The 16,043-nt window shown below is 59.0% G+C and overlaps 1 protein-coding gene across 1 annotated transcript in view; it reads left to right on the top strand.

The window, feature by feature from the left end:
• The window catches only part of CYTH1 (cytohesin 1), a gene marked incomplete at its 3' end in the record, with an annotated part of 375,946 nt that overhangs the window by 35,883 nt on the left and 324,020 nt on the right, over window positions 1-16,043 (top strand). The window lies entirely within an intron of this gene.

Genomic DNA, 16,043 nt, shown 5'->3' on the forward strand with positions numbered 1-16,043 from the left:
GCACAGAGACCCACATTCCTGGGGCTTGAGTCCATCTCAGACCCAGCCAGCTCCCCTACAAGAGAAAGATAAAAGGACCACATCCTGTGAGCCAGTCCTCAGAGGCCCACGGGGAAGTGGCAGGCGGAGGTGCAGAGACAAAGCCCTTGGCTCCTGGTCTCCCCTTGGCCCCCACCCAGGTCCCTCACCTTGTGTTCTTGTCCCAAGGACAAGGACAGGGGTGTAGGGGAGAGGGCCTGCAGGGTTGGGGGAGGGAGCAGCACTCCCTGGGACCCTCTTGTCCCCTGTCCTTGGACTTGCCCCTTGGTAAGGGTCCGGAGGCAGAACAGAGCCCCACGGTGTGAAAGCCCTGCCCCTCTCCCCGCTTTGTGAGAGCCCCAGGCTGGGTCAAGAAGCAGCAGCTCTTGGCCTGTTCAGAAGACCCCAGGCAGCCTCCTGCCCACTACCGGCCGGTCTGCACGGAGACAGCTGGCTCTCCTCCAGCTCTCACCCCTTCCCACCCACACGAGCTTCAGAGGGGTGGTCTCGACCACCTTGCCCTCGGAAGCCCACAGGCTGCGTCAGGTTGCTGCCCCGGTCGGGGGTGATCCATGGGCTTGGTCAGTCCTGCAGGGGTAAGCAAGGTGAGGAGGGGGCATCCACAGAGAAGGGGCAGCTTAGAATGGAAATTCCATTAGTGCTCAGCCATGGGCAACAGGGCCTGTTCAAAGAATACATTCAATTAAAAACTGATTTTTCAGTTTAATCTCAATCATAATGAACCACATTCAGACCCCTTCCACCTCCCGGGACAGTGTGGCTCTCACCTGCCCGGCCCAGCCCTGCAGGCTCCCTGGCCTCCTCCCCGCCCTTCGGGGGGAGATGACAGAGTGAGGGGCCGGGGCTGGGGGCCATCCTTCACCGAGTTTGGGAATAATTACAAATGAGGTGCACAGGGGGTTTTTGTTAAATGAAAGCGTCATGGTGGTAAATCGTGTTTTTATTTACTGCGAGGTTGTGTTTTCAGTGTGGCTGTAGTTAAAAGCTGCAATATTTAATTTCCCTTGATCCAGATGGTATTTCAAAAGCATCATAAAACGAAAACAGCTCCAACTTTTTCCCTCCCTCTCTTCCCACAAACTCAAAGACACCAGGCAAGAACTCCACACCTGGGCCTGCAAAGCCGGCTCCCTTCTCGGGAGTGCCTCCCCTTCTCACTCACCTGTTTCTCTTTCTTCCCCTGAGATCAGGTAGGGGAGGCCAGGTTCTCCAAAGCTCCCTGGGGTGTCTGGGCAGCAGAACTATTAGAAATACGCTCATTTTTGTCAGCATTGCTCAGTTTGGGGCACTTAACTGGGCATGGCTCTGCTATCCGCTTACCTGCATGAACACCTCCTGTCTCATACAGCCGCCCAAGTGGGCTCTGTTCTCATACCTGCCTTACAGATGAAAAAACAGAGCTTCAGTGAAGTGAGGGATTTGCCAAGGGACTCTCAGCTAAGCAGGAGTGGAGCTCAGACCTGCTTGTCCCGGGTACATGGCTGTGGTTCTGCTGTATTTGGACCTCAGAATGCCCAGCCCCACCCTACTCGCCTCCCGACCCTCACCTGCCGATTTGCTGTGTGACCTCAGGTCCCATTATCACCCTGTCTGAGTCTGTAAAAAAAGAAGTCCAGCCCTGGCCGCTTGTGATATAACTGCAAGTTCAGAATCAGATGCTCGGGAGACACCCTCCGGCCCCCCAGACAGATCCTTTGCCTTCTGCCTGCCAGCTCTGCGGTCCCCTCTGCTCTGGTCTCCAGGTAACTCCTAGTGGCAGATGGAGCTCTGCTGGCCATGAACACAGTTTTCCTGTGCTCTAAGCATTCACTGGACCTGACTCCAGCTTCCTGTTTTTTTGGGGGGGTTTCACTGATTGCAGTTACACTAGGAGTACATCCATTCATTCTTAATTATTACAGAAAGGACAAGGTGTATTTTGACCCCTCTCAGTCCCGCCCCCAGCCTGCAGGGGGCTCTCTCTTGTCCTCTCTGGCCTGGCATCCTGTTTTTGCTTGTGTTCACAGCTGCTTTGAACCACGCTGCTGGGCCTGGGGTTCCCCCCGCACCCACCCCCAGTACAGAGCTTCGTCTCCAGTGGGTGCTTAGGAACTGGTCACTGCATGCGGTGTCCAGGACCTGATCCTGGGAAGCCAGCCACTCCAAAGCCTCTTCCTTCACTGCTTTGGTCCCCACCCTGTGCCCTCTTGGCCCTCAGCTCCCAGTGGGAGGTGCAGAGGAGGGGCAGCCCCCAGCTCCACTCCCAGGGGCCTGAGACCTTTCAGCAAGGGCGCTCAGCATGGCGTCTCCCAGCAGCAGCCAACTGCCCCCGACCCCCCGAACCCAGCATGGTGTCTGCCTCTGTTTCCCAAAGATCTCAGCTTCTGGTAGACCTTAGACAAAAAAAAAAAAAAAAAAAAAAGAATTCTGGGTCTGAGAAGTTTGGGAAACAACGTTAAACACACCTTTCCTGCAGAACTTCTCAGGGCCTTTTCTAGAACATTCCAGAACACTAGAGTTCTATAGCACATGCCTTGGGAAGTGCTGGTCCAGGGAAAATGGCCTGGACTGCAGGTGAGCTGGGATCTAACTCCCCGTGCTTCTCTGAGCTGTGGGACCTTAGCCCGATCTCTTTGAGCTTCAGTTTCCCCATCTGCAAAAACAAGGACTCTAATACTCCCAGGGCCGCCGTGTGCTTTGCAGCTAATGTAGGGGACAGTGCCAGGGCCTGGTAGGTGCTCCGCACACATCAGGTCGCCGTTCCACCCCGCTGGTCCACACGGGCATCCGGAGACGCACATGTGCAACTGGCACCCAGCTGGCAGTGGCACCTTGGCTCTGGGGCTCCCTGGAGCTGCCCCGGCAAGGGCTGGGCATTGCTGAGGCTTCACCCTCCAGGGCCAGCTCTCGGGGCGCAGATACTGGGAGCTCTGTCACGGACGAGCTGTGTGATTCCGGGAAAGTTCTCCAAGCCTCAGTTTCCTCCTCTGTAAAATGGAGACAACACCACGCGTCTCTCAGGTGTGGGGAGGAGCCTATGAAGAGAAGGGGCAGGAAGCTTATGGTAAACGGATGTGTGGCCATCAGAGCTGGGTAAGCAGGGCTGCCCTCGGAGGTGGAGCAGCCTGGCAGGGGCGTGGAACCAGGGAGGGTGGGCAGGGGAGCCAGGCAGAGCTGTGCTCAGAGCCGGCCCCATCACTTGCTGGTAGCGAGATCACAAGACTCTTCCTCTGCTTCTCTCGGCCACAGTTTCCCCGTCAATACTATGGGGATAATGACAGCCACTTCATCCGACTGGGATGACAAGTTGGTGGGACGTCCCAGCGGGACACAGGCAGTGTGACTGTCCCTCCCTCTGGCGTCATTCCTGCAGAACACTCCGTTGTGCCCTGGCCACAGCCTCCCCAGGCTCCTGGTGCCAGAAGGTCCCATTTCTGCCCTGCAGGAGGCTCTGCTTCTTTCACCTGGGTGTCAGGGCCAAGCCCTGGTCCTAAAGAATTGTCCCATCCTGTCCTACCCACAGGGGAGTCAAGAGGGCAGCTCATCGCCCTCCTTGGCTGCAGAGCAGTGACCCCTGACTGCCCAGCCTCATGGGTACAGAGCCCAGTGTCCTCGTCAGCACCAGAAGATAAATGTTTTTAATTCAGGGAGCTTTTCATGAGCCATTGAAAGGGAGTAAATCATCCTTCCAGGCCCTGGAGCCCAGAGCTGGCGCCCGGTCACAGCAGGGCGGGCAGCCACTGGAGCCGGGTGGCAGCCAAGCAGGGTCACTGGACTGCAGGGGAACCTGGGGACGGTGTGGCCTGGTGTGCCAGTGTCCCCTGCAAACTCTTCTTCTAGGGCAGGTGTAGGCGGGCAGGCGGACAGGGTCTGCCTGACTCTGGTTGTTTCCCAGGCACTCCCGGCCTAAACTGGCTCTGAGTGTCCCGGGGTGCGTGCACGTGCGAGGGCCGAGTGTGGACGCGGGTGTGAGCACGCGTGTGCTGGTGTGTTGCCTTGCACGCGCTCTGCCCCATGTGCCTCTGGGCGCCCCGGCAGTGCTCTGGGTGTGCACAGAGCATGCGTGTGCCCGGCTGTGACGGTGGCAGCAGGGGTGCCGGGGCCCTGCCCCCGTGTGTGTGCGCGAGCACGCATGTGCACGTGGCTTCTGGAGAAGAAATGTTTAAAAATGGAGTTGTCAGCGCCGAGTTGACAGGCGCAATCAGCAAAGTGCAGCGTCAGCAGGAACGGCCGCGGCTCCCTCAATTACCCGGGAGGAAACGGCCCGCTTTATGCTGAGGAGGCACAGTGTGACTGGAATAAAGCAAGTGGAGCAGACCCCAAAACTCCATTAATTAAAGAAACTCATTAATGAGGGACATTTACTCAGCTGAAGATTAGATCCACGCTTGCCTCTTGCAGGAGCCAGGCGTCGACCGGGGCCCGGAGCCGGCCTGCCCGTGCAGCCAGGCCAGGCGCCAGGGCCCCGGCAGGGAGAGGCGGTGCTGCAGGGCCAGCCGTGAGAGGCCACATGGATGCACGTTCTGGTGACCAGGCAGGGTAGGGGCATCTGGGTCAAAGGTGCTCGACTGAGGCTGATTCTGTCCCCACCTGGGGACACGTGGCAGTGTCAGGAGACATTGCTCGTTGTCACACCTGGGGAGGGTGGTGCTGTTGGCATCTAGTGGGCAGGGCACAGGGATGCTGCCGCACAGCCTACGACACCCAGGACGGCCCCATGGGAGAACGAGCCGCCCCAAACGTCGGTAGGCCGGGGCTGAGACACCTGCTCCAAGCTGTGTGTGTGAACGTTCCTGGGGGATGGGGTGAGTGCGTGGCACGTGAATAAAGTGTGTGTGTGCACAAGGGAGCTTGTGTGCATGGGGAATGCATGTGCGTGAGCCTGTGTGCACGTGGAGTGTGTGTGTGACCGTGGGCGTGTGTCAGGGTGCCTCCCCGTGGGCTGACCGCTGGGCGTTGAGAGCAGAACACAGAGCGCCTCTGGTGAGGTGTGGCGAGACTGCGGCCCCGTTAGACCCCGTTAGAGCAGGCCCGACAGGCGAGCTCAGAGGCCTGTTGCTGTGTGTGCCATCCCTGGGCCCCTGGGAGGACCCCGCTTTTATGTGTGTTTAGAGAATTGTCCGTGTGGGGTTTAAGGCTGTGAGGAGAATGGCCCCCGCCCAGGACAGGCTGCCTGAGGGCACACCCGTCGCGTGGGCCACCGCCCCGCACCCGTGGTCCTGACTGCACGTGCAGGGCCCCGGCTGGGGGTGCCGCTCTCGGGCCACGGCACTGCGGGGTCTACCAGGCTGCCCGGCACCTTCCCTGCCTTCTGCTGCCCGGGCAGTGCTCTGCCCGGCTGCCCCAGTGGACAGAGCTTGAGTGAGAGGCAGAGGCCTGAGTTCCTGGAAAGTTCGGTTACGGTGGCACAGGGTGGACCCGTCTCCTCGGTGCAGGTCGTGCCCCTCTGACCGAGAGGTCTGCCAGCCGGGGGCTCCCCTCCCACCCTGTCCTCCTCCCTCCTCCTCCCTCCGGCCCCTCCCAATGCAGGGGTGCAGTGGACTCCCCCGCTGTGCCAAGACGGCTCCCCACCAGGGAGAGTGTGGGGAATCTCCTGGAGACACTGCCCCCAGCTCACAAATGTCCCCACAAAAGAAGGGCCACCCAACCGACGAATTAATTAACAGTTCTCAACCCAGATCTCCCTGCAGGTGTTTGACTGTGGGGCGCATTATGTAATCTTTGTTGCCAGGAAATTTACCTTCCTAATTACATTTCGCGAATTTTCATTTGAGTCTGCCTTCCCAGGGCTCGCAGTAACAAGGAGAAGGGCACCGTGGTGGTGGCGGCGGTGGGGACATCTGGGACCTGAGGCTGCTGGGCGCAGACGTCGGGCTGCACCCAAGGGTGGGTCCAGCCCACCCCCCGCCCGCCATTCCCACCCCCACCTGCCCACGGTCATGTCATGCTAATATTTCTTAATGAATATGCAGGAAACACATACAAGCTTGCCAGTGTGAATGCAAGGGGGCTCATCCTGGGGATGCAGAGGCAGCTTCCCCAGACCCTTGGGGGAGAGTGGCCTGCACGCTGCTCTCTAATATTTGTGGTCGGAATGAGTGGGTTCTGTGTGGCACTCCTCCTTGTGGAATCACCTTGACGCTGTCCTGTAGCTTTGTTCTCACGAGGCCCTGGGAGGGAGCTTCCTCTCCATCCCACTTGAGTAGGAGCCTGGTGTCTGCTGGTCCACTCTCAAGTGTACACAAAGATGCCCCATGTGCTCGCCCACTTACAATTCACAGCAGCATCTCAGCAAGCATCTCAGGGAAGGTTAGAGGAGAGACTGAGCAAAATAGAGGTCACGGGGTGGGAATAACCTGGAAGGCTTCCCAGAGGAGGTGTTTGGACATTTCCAGGGCAGGGATAAGGTTGGAGGAGGGAAGAGGCCTGGGTCACAGCAGAGAATCTTTGCACAAAGCCTGTCCATGAGCACAGCACTGGGGTGGTGTTTTTCACTTTGGCATCTCCAGACATAGGAGGTGCTCAGCAAACTTAGGAGGTGCTCAGCAAACAGTTATTGACTGAGTGAGTGGGGCAGTGAAGGTACGGGTCAGAACGAGCTGTGTGGGAGCTGCAGTGGGCGCTGCCAGGAGTTGGCAAGTGACTGTGGTTGGCAGGCTGGGCTGGGGCCCTCCTCAGGGACCCTACCCTCTTGCCTTCTCCCTCCTCCCTAAGGCTTCCCCAACAGTGTCCTCTAGCTTCTCCCTCCAACCTTGCTCTTGGTAGCCTAAAAGCGTCTCAGAACCTTTGCTCCCCAGCCCCCAGGGCCCGGGCAGATGGCTCAGCTGTCCCGAGCTTCCTTCTGGTTGAGCCCAGGGCTCCTGTGGGCAGGGGTACAAGACCACCATGAGCTCCTTCTCTTCCCAGAGGCAGACGGGCTCCGAGGGTGAGAAGGGGGCCTTGGGTTGCCCACGCTGGGGTCAGAGCCCTACCTGTGAGGCCTCAGGCAAGGTGCTCGATCCCCAGGAGCTTCACTGTACTCATCTGTGAGGTGGGGGAAGCAGATGGATGGGCTTGTCCCCGGACACAGCACCTCCGAGGGGACAGCACGCTGCGTCCCAGCCCTTCTTGCTCTCACTTCCCGCCTGGTTTGAAGAGGGTCCAGAAGGGGTTTGCTCTTCCCAAGCACCTCCCTTGCCTCTCGGAGCTGAGGATGTCTCCTCCCAGCGATCCTGACTTCCCTGGTCGGGAGGCCTACAGGCAGCAGTTGAGAGACGCTTGGGGGCAACTGGGCAGCCACCTGACTCCCCCCACCCAGTGCTCCAGCGGGGAGCAGGGAGAAGAGGGTGTGGCCTCCAGACTCTGCAAAGGGGCCCATCAGGTGACAGACAGCATCCCACCCCCAGTTCTGACCCCACTGGCTCCCACATCCCTGGACAGCCACCGTTTCCTGTTAACCACGGCCCCACCTGTCCCCAGAGGGGAGCGGCCCAGGACCTGTTGCTGGTTCTTCATGGTGCTTGCACACACATGTGTGGACACACACGTACACACACACAGGGCTACAGATTCAGGGCCGGGCATCACCCAAGGGGATTTGTGAAGTGGGGTGAGGACCCTACTCATCGAGGGGCAGCGACCGGCCCCAGCTCCCCTGTGACACCCAGCGCCGTGCTTGTCCCCCTACCTCCCGCCCTCCTGCAGAGACACGGCCCCGGGGGTCCCTGCCTGGCCCAGCAGCCTCAAGCTCGGCAGGGCCCCCGGGAGTCGGGACCTGTGGGGGTCTTGACTGACAGCACCCTCACCCCACCCCTGCTTTCCTGGACCCACATCTGCCAGATGGCAGCTGCCGGCTGCTTGCTGATTTCCCCAGGCAGGATGGACGGCGGGGTGGAGGTGAAGCTGATGGGAGAAGGAGATTTATGGGACCATGTTGTTTATGATTTGTATGCATTGAGCTTGGAGGGAATTACGGCTTAATCTTGCAAAAATCCGTCCCCTCCCCTGAGGCTTTTCAGCTGAGATCTGGGCCCAACTTGATGCAGGAAGAGGATGAGTCTGGGCTGAGGGACCAGCGTGGGCTCTGGCGGATGGCTGGGCTCCATTCTGGGGGATGGGGGTGGCATCTCAGTCAGTAGAGCGGGAGGGGCCCTGGGGTCCATCGGGTAGACGTTCTTACCCTTTCTTGTGCCTTGAACTCCCTTAGCATCTGTTGAAGCACGTGGACCCCTTCTCCAAAAATGGTCTTCAGGGGCTTCCCTGGTGGCGCAGTGGTTGAGAGTCAGCCTGCCGATGCAAGGGACACGGGTTCGTGCCCTGGTCCTGGAAGATCCCACGTGCCGCGGAGCGGCTGGGCCCGTGAGCCATGGCTGCTGAGCCTGCGTGTCCGGAGCCTGTGCTCCGCAACGGGAGAGGCCACAACAGTGAGAGGCCCGCGTACCACACACACACAAAAAAAGGTCTTCAATGCATAAAATACATAGGATTACAAAAGAAACCATTTTATTGAAATACACTTTCCGAAAGAGAGAGAACATTTAAAATCGTAAGCTGTGGCTTCTTTACAAACGTGTGAAAGAGCCAGGCACGGGGTCGGGTCTGCTCACACCCTAGTTTTGGAGTTGGGGTGAGTGTAAAGCACAGCACGGTAGGAAGGACCTGCAGTTTGTGTTGGTGACGGGGTCTCAGGTGGTGCTCACGCCCTGGGTTTGCGGCCACATTCATGGGTGCTGACATTTCAGTTGGAGGATGATAAGATGGAGATGTAGGGTGTTTTTCTGTCCAGGACCACAGGTGCCCTGAGTTCTTTCCCCAAATAGCACAGAAGCACACACGAAGTACACAGAGCACACGTAGAGCACGACCACGCTGCTTCCAGGCCCTGGGCCAAGTCGGTGCATTTTGTTCTGGAGCCACGGTGGCTCTGGGTCGGCACTGTCGGCCTTCGTGGTGCAGATGGTAGAAACCAGGCCCACCAGCAGGGACACTCGAGAGTGAGTGTGGCAGGGCTCCCCCACCCTTGTGCCAAGTCTGGGCGGAGGGCTGGGTGACCAGGGCACCCCAGAGAGCCGTGTCAGGAGACTGGCCCCAGTGCTGGGGGCTAAGTGGGAGCCCAGGCTCAAGCCCCACGTGTGCTCTGTGTGGAGGGGCTCCACCATCAGGACTCACTGTTTGCCAGGATGACCCGGCCCGTTACCCACCCGGCAGCCACCAGGAGGGGCATGAGGCCCTACTGGAAAATGAGGGTCTTTGGACCAAAGAAAAAGGAGACATAAAGTGGGAAAGACCCAGGATTCTGGAGGGAAGCTGGCAGGGGCAGTGGGAACCCAGCCCGGGCCCGCCCGTCTTTGCCATTGCTGCCAGGAACAGCAGAACACGGGGCCGCAGCGTCAGATTATAAACTTGCCAAGCGATGCAGGGTCCTAGGGGCTTACCTCTAGGGGCTCTGCTTGGATTTCCCCTGAAGTCCCTCTAGGTCTCAGGGGTGGGAGCAGACACGCAAGGCGCCCTGTGCTCTCTGGAGTATCAGGTCTGCCAGACTCTCCCCCATCACCCCGCCCGGAGAAGGAGGGAGGGAGGGAGCCGGCAGCTGCAGAATACACAACCCAGTGGGTCCTGAATGAAGCAGTACGGGGTGTGACGGGCCTTCCCACAGCCCTAATTAATAAAAGATATTAAACTGGCTGCCAGGGGACAGAATGGACTGGATGGGGCAGGAACAATCGCTCAGGTGGATCCTCATCCCCGGCCTTGGAGCCTCTGCATCTCCCTCCCAGCAAGCCCTCCCAGCTGTCTTCTGGGGGTCGCTGGTCTCCCCTCCATCCCCGTGCAGCCCTACCCCAGCCTTCCCCAGAGCCCCCTCACACCTACCACCGGCATTGCTGGCCTTCCCTGACCTCCAGTTGCCTGGATGAGGAAAGGTGAATTGGAACCCGGCTGGGGCCAGCGCCCCCTCTCCCCAGGGGTGTGCTGGAGTCCTTCACATGAGCCTTGGATTGTGTGCATCCCTTCCCAGCTCCATGTTCAGTGACTCCGAGCTGGTAGCTTGAAATCAGCGGAGTGGGAGTATTTACACCACGGAAGTCTGCAGCCACCACAAGGCAGGACTTTCCCTCAACAGAACCCTTGTCAGATATTTAACTCCCTCCCCCTCTGGTGGGGAGGGGAGGGGAGCCCAGGTCAGCCTGTCTTCTGAACACTGGAGGAGAACGTCAGGCCCAGAGGTGGGTTAGAAGGAATTCTGTGAAGCCGGGAAAGCCTGTTCAGCAGGGCCCCGGGATCTTTGGGAAGGGGAGTGAGGGCGTTGGGCTGCCACTGACCCTCCCCCTGGGGCTGTGGGTGGAGGCCCACCCTCTTCTGCTCCCATTTGGACAAGAGTCCATAGCCGTCATGCAGCATCCGCTGGTTCCAGAGTCAGACAAGTTTGGGTTCACGTCCCAGGACTGCCACGTGCCAGCTGTGTGCTCATGGGCAAGTGAATTCTGGCTCTGAGTTTCTCTCCTCACACAGAGAATGCCAGTTCACGGGTTGTTTGACGATTACATGAACTAACACCTTTTTATTGCTTAACACGGTGGTGGGCTCTGAAAAGCCCTCAACCAATGGCTTTCACTCCTGCAGTCAGCATTATTCAGCATATACTGAGCACCCGCTAGATTCCTGGGCTGTGTCCGGTGTTGGGGACTCAGTGGTGAGCCCTTGCCCCCGGGGGTCTCCACCCTCCACTCTTGAGGTTCTGAAATGTTCGGGTGGGCTCCGGTGCTAAGGCATTGCCCTTCCCACTCAAGTTCCCTGCACCCTGATGGCAGCCCTGCTCTGCCCTGAGGCATTTGTACCAGCGCCCTGGCTTGCAAAGACCATGCCCCAAAGTCTCTGCCTTGAAGTACTGGCCTGCAGGGATCCACCCACCCTGCATGCCTCTGGAATGACATCTTAAAGAACTCTAGGAAGGGAGGTGTGAGATTCCAGGAGGGGGATATTCCTGCTGTGCATCTGGGGTGGTGGGCTGGAAGGGGGAGGAGGGGTCTCGAATGGAGATGGGCGCTGGGCCTCCGGGACACTCACCCTCCGCAGGCTAGGACCTGGCTTTCTTCGGGTGCCTGGGCTGTTTGGGGCCTCTGTTCCTGTCTGGCAGGGCCACTCTTCCACGAAATTTGGGGGCAGGAGCCCGTGAGCCATGGAGGTGGCCTGTTTCTGGGCTGAGGAAGCAACTGAGTCCGAGGCAAGAAAGAACCTGGTGAGGGAGAGGGCTGTGGCCAGGCCGTGTGCTGTGGCTGCCCCGGCCCCCCTGCTGCCCTCCCACGTGTGACATCTCTCCCGGGGCAGCCCCAGCTGAATCCTGGATCCGCCCTTGCTTTCACTCTGGGTCTTGGCAGGTCCTGGAAATCTCAGTTGTAACTGTTTATTTCCATATCGGTGCTCCCGGGAAAACGAGCCCCCTCCCCTCCATGAGTTACACAGGAAACACTCAGAGGCAATGGAGGTGCCCAGCCCGCGCACGCTTCCGCCAGGCCCCTGCTGTCAGTCCAGGAAATTGGAATGTTAGCGTGAGCCCAACACAGTGGCGAGGTTAATTGTCCCCCGAAAGTCACGTCGTACATTTCAGATTTAGCTGATGCTCACGGGGCCTCCCCGGGGTGTCCACTCCCAGAGGCAGGGCACACCCCAGCACCTAGAACCTGGCCTAGTGCGTGCCTGGTGTGTATTCAGCGATCGAGTTCACACACACCATTGTTCCCAACTCCTGCTGGTGCGGATGTGGGAACACCAGCCCTGCCTGCACTCAGCTGCAGGGGACCCTGGACGAATCAGCCTCCCAGGGTGCTGATTCCTCCTCAACTGAGTGGACAGAACATTCTCGGTCTCGGGGGTCCCTCTCTGGATCCCGGTTGTCCTGGGTCTCCTTGGGCAGCGCCAGGATCCACCGTCCTTGGAGAAAAAGGACCCATGCTATTCCTGCTCGTGCGCCTTGAGTCACAGCGGGACATATTGCCCAAACCAACCAAACTCACCCACACGTGTCAGCAGGAATGTGAGCAGGCCCTGATGTGTGGGCCAGCACGGACAAGCGTCCGGGGGTCTCTGGCCCCTTCCCTTGATAGCGTCGTGTGTCCCATCTTCATCCCTTTTTGATAATCTCATCATCTTTTCCCCAAAACTTCACTTTCCTGTGATCAGCACATTAACAAAATAGGAATATCACCTCCAAGCAAACAACCAAGTGCGTTAGTCTCGTGACTCCCCTTCTCTCCTGTTCCTCGTATTCTCCCCCTCCCCCCGGTCCTTTCCCCTTTCCCCTCTGTGAGCATCCATCCTCCCCTCCGTTACCATCACGTTATCGCCGGTGGCCCTCTTGTTCCTTGAAAACTCCGTCCCTCTGCTCCTGAACCAACCTCCCTGGGCAGCCACAGCCAGAGGGAGCCTCCCTCTGAGCAAGGTGGGTGTCGCCCAGGCCCTCAGCCCCTGGGAAAGAAAAGGTGCGGTGGTCGCGAGGACAAGCGGGACGCAGCCTGGATTCGGATTCACACGGAGCCGTGGACCTGCGTTTCCTCACCTGTAAGATGGGAACAACCATCCCACGTATTCCTGGAGCTGCACCAAGGAACAACCAAGACGGGTACAGTGTTGTGGATTCTTCGTGCCCTCAGAGGGTCAGCGAGTGGAGGACAGTCCACAGACTGCAGTAGTGCAGGCATGGGGTGGAAGTTTCCAGAAGGCAGATTTCAGCTCTGCGTGTGGAAGAGTTTCCCAGCAGAGCTGCTCTGAGAGGGAAGGAGCCTCCATACTGGTAGTGAACGTGCATCGCTAGGCTCGCTCAAGCAGAGCCAGGCAGGATGCCGGTGAGAGCACAGAGATGAAAGTCACTTTGTCTGGCAGGCCGGGTCTGGTGTCACCTGCAGTCACCTCCTATCTGAGACTCGGGGATTGAAGGAGGCTCGGGTTTGCTCGGGTTGCAGATTCCCCAGTGTTCAGAGATTTGGGGCAAGGCCTCACTCTTGCATGCCCTGGGATGGGGAAGGGAGGACCATCCTGCTTCCAGGCTGAGAGGTCAGAGCTGTGAGGTCCCCTGGCTCAGCCGTCACTGGGGACTTGAACCCACACGTCCTGCCAGCCAGCCGTCAGCCCCTAGGTCAGCCGCCTCCCCTTCCGACACTGATCAGCACGGAACAGGGGAGGCCTAGAGGCCAGGCCAGGGATGCTCACAGAGGGCCCTCTGAACCCGCCTCTTCTGGAAACTGACCCGCCCATTCTCCTAGTCCTGTGAATTGTCACACATGGCGTGAAGGCTCTGGCCTGGCCCCTGCTCCGGCTTTAGGAAGTTGATATCTGTCCCTCCTGTCCTGGGAGCATGGGCCGTGCACCTCCAAGACCCAGTCCCAGGTGCCTCCTCCCCACAGCCCTCCACCATGCCTGTGTAAGGACCCTGTCCGTGCTGTGAACACAGCGGAGTGTGGTCAGGAATACCCTGGGGGCGGCTTTCCTGCTCACTCCCCACGTGGCCATGGCCTCCGTACCCCCTCCGTGAAATGCAGCTCGTGACACCTGCCTCTTCAAGTCCCCGGGAGGATTAAATGGCCAAGTTCACAGAGTACCGATGGCAGTCCCTGCTCACACGGGCACTGTGTAAATCCAGCCTGTTCACCTCCTGTGTGTCCCCGGTGCCAGGTAGCAGAGGCTCAACAGATGCCAGTGACTTGGGTAGAGCTCAGAATTTGGGGGCGTGGCTGTGAGGGTGGAGGTCTGCTCCCCTCTCAGGGCAGGTGAGCCTTGTCCAGAGCGAAACAAGCAGATCACACACCTAACAGCTTGGTCCTCGGGACTGGTGGTTGTGCTGTGCTCCACTCCTCCGCCCTGTCTAGAAGCCGGCTTTGCCCAGAGGTGGTGGAGAAATGGCTTGGTGCCCAGCCTTTGCCGCCAGCCTCCCTTTCCTCTGCAGCCTGGCCTGCGGACCAGGGGCCTACGGTGCCCTCCCTCCTCGGATGAGGAGTCTGGGAAGCAATTAGCCTAATTGTCGTGGCGGGGTTGTGAGCAGAGGGGTCCCCAGGGGACTGCACAGCGAGGGGCTGGGAGGGGCTCTGTCTGCTGCCACTTCCGCTCTTCCCTTCCCCCCAGCACCCTGCTCCCTGAGCATCCCGCCCAGCACACCACACACACAGGGGACCCTCACCCCGAAAGATGGGAGCTCACTGGCTGAGGCCTGAGTGTAGGAATTTCCACTGGGCAAGTGATTTGGGCAGAGACACCTGGGAGGGTCTTACCTCCAGATCTTGAAGATAGAAGGTCCTCCCGCCCAGCCCCTGCCTCTAGGCAGACGAGTCACTGTCCCCTTCCCACAGACTAAGAGGTTAGGCTGTGCCCAGGGCCACCTAGAAGTGGATGCGTTGAGTCTGTGCTCAGGGTCTGGTACCAAAGGCAGTCCCACCCTGGATGCAGGAGCAGAGACAAGGCCCGTTAGCCACAGGGCCTCCCTGAGAGGCTGGCCGGGCCCTCCCTGGTCAGAGCCCCTCCCTACCCGTCCCTTGAGCTAGACAGGCCCTCCCATCCCACGTCGCCGTGTCATCAGGATCCAGCAGGGAGCAGGTGGCTCACTGGCTCTAGGATAACATGAGTTTATTTACAAGGAGACTCTTTGCAGAGGTGTCTGGAGGATGGGCAGAGGGGTGCCACCAGGAACAGCGCAGGACCCCAGAGCTGGTGGTGACAGACCTGTTACCACCCCAGGCCTAACGGTCAGAGGAGGAAGCAGCAACTGGGACTGAGAAGGAGGGAGGGTCCTGGAGCAGCCCCTCGAGAGGGGGGTCTAGGTCCCCCTTGGTCTGGGACAGAGACGGGCTCCCAGGGAGAGAGCAGGGGAATGAATACCCCAGACTCACTCCCCTGCTCCGGAAGCCAGAGGACGGAGCCCTAGCCTGACCCTCATGGCCAGCCACACACCCTCCCCCGACATCTTCCTTCCTCCTGAATCGGTCCACCCTCTGGGTCCGTTGCCCTCAGTTCCCCTTTGCCAGATGAAAAAACTTTGATCTCTCTAGAACTTACTGCCTTCCAACGGAAGCAGTGCACGGGCTTTGTAGCTGACAGAGCCGTGGGGTCAAGGAGGGTTTTCTTTTCCTATCGTGGCAGAGAGTCAACGAATTGCCAGAGCTGTGAGCACGTGCTGGTGAGAAGGGCTGGATACCAGTGTGCACCGAAGTGATTGGTCATAGACAGGAGCGGGGAGGGGAGGGAAGGCCGAGGGTAGGACCACAGGCGGGGAGGTGAGCAGGTGAGCATGGACGTCGTCTTCCACTTGCCCCAGGAAATAAGAAGCACGGTCGTCACTGAGAGTGAGACTAGTGGAGCAGGGTTGGAGGGTTGAGGAGGGAGAGTGAAACGGTCATTGAGAGTGAGGGGCAGTGCCCGGCAGAGGGAAGTGATCTAAGGAAATCAGCGTGATTTGGTGCTTTTCTCCAGTTGTGGGCCACGGAGTGGAGTGGGCAGAGGGGATCTTACTGGTTTGCCAGGCCAATGTGCTGACAGGAGAGAGGAACAGATTTGCAGAGGGAGTGGGGATCCGTGACCTGACCATCGTCTTTAAGCTTTAACCCGTCTGTCCATCTACTAATCCATTCACCTTTCATCCATTCACTCTTCATCTTTTTATCCATCCATCTATCCACCCATCCACCCCTCTGTCCATCTGTCATTCCATTCATCCATCCACCCATCCAGTGTGCATTGAAACTCTTCCGAGTACAGCAGTGTTGTGCTGAGTACAGGGATGTGGGGATGGAGGGTGAGTGAGTGGCGTCCATTCTCTGGGAATTCACGAACCCCTGGGAAGCCAGACAAGTTCACAAGCTGCTCTGAGATCATCTGAAACCATGAGGCTATCTGAGATGAGCCCCATGGCCTGGCAGGGGGACTCTGCTCAGCTCATGCCGCCAAGTCCAACCCCTCCCTCATTGTGGCCCCAACAGACCAGGGAAGAAGGAAGAAAAGGAAAGTGACAAACACTCACTGTTGCAACCCTCTGTGTGCCGGGCAGCTAGACAGCCTCTCAGGAG

Source organism: Hyperoodon ampullatus (assembly GCF_949752795.1).
Source record: "Hyperoodon ampullatus genome assembly, chromosome: 19".
Classification (NCBI taxonomy): domain Eukaryota; kingdom Metazoa; phylum Chordata; class Mammalia; order Artiodactyla; family Ziphiidae; genus Hyperoodon; species Hyperoodon ampullatus.